The following is a 930-nucleotide window of genomic DNA, read 5'->3' as shown; positions in this document are numbered from 1 at the left end:
GCGAGAACAGGGAAGTGTGCCAGCACTGCTTTTCTTTTCTGGCAGGGATCTGCGCACTACCGCCATTTTGGTGCTCATGTTGTGGTATTTGTTATGTTTTGCAAGAGAGTGACGGCAGACGCTGTTTTGTTTTTGCACGCTGTACATTAATTAACATTTAAAGCGGTCACAACACAAGTTTCAAAGCAAACATAAACATCTTGAAGTGCCCACCGTGACTCTGGGGTGGTCGCATCAAGCTTCATCATTATATTTTCCTCTAGGAGCGTTATTCCCCACTCACGGAGTCTCAAACCTATTTTGGAAATATAAAAAAAAAATTTAAAACAAAATTCCATTTTTGAATGTGTTAATTCTTTAGCATTCTGTGAGGGTTAACATAAACATCCCACAACCGGGGGCGCTGCGACCACAGTTTTTGGGAGGGGGAGGGGGTGAATTTTTAATTTGATGAATGAAACTTTGAATTTACCTGAATGATAAAATATGACCTGTATCTAATGAGAAGATAAATTAAAGCATCATCATTACTAAAAGCTTTTCATAAACGCAATTCTTCTAGTTAGCTTTTTTTTTTTTTTTCATTCTTCCTCTAAATTTGCTGATTTGTCCGAAAGAATTTGTCGACTTAGAATATTTTTTGACAAGTCATAGTAACCTCCCATCTGGGCACCCCTGTCCATGACACCAAAGCGTTATACGATTCTCTTGTTTTCATGATGAAGAGCGTGAGCTTGAACACGGTGACAGTTAAAGCCTGTTATTTTTTCAAGCATGTAAAAATGAATGGAAGGAAGTATTTTCAAAGATCAAATAAGTACCAAGTCCGTCATTTCGAGTTTTCCTGGAGCGGGAGGGGGGGGGGTGCTAGGGTGCATACTCAATGCAAGTTTTTTCAGAAACCAACAAAAAAAACATGTAAACTTCTTT

The sequence above is a fragment of the Uloborus diversus genome, chromosome 4 (genome assembly GCF_026930045.1).
Source record: "Uloborus diversus isolate 005 chromosome 4, Udiv.v.3.1, whole genome shotgun sequence".
NCBI classification, from domain to species: Eukaryota; Metazoa; Arthropoda; class Arachnida; order Araneae; family Uloboridae; genus Uloborus; species Uloborus diversus.
The sequence above is the reverse complement of the archived record's forward strand: the minus strand, read 5'-3'. Positions refer to the sequence as shown.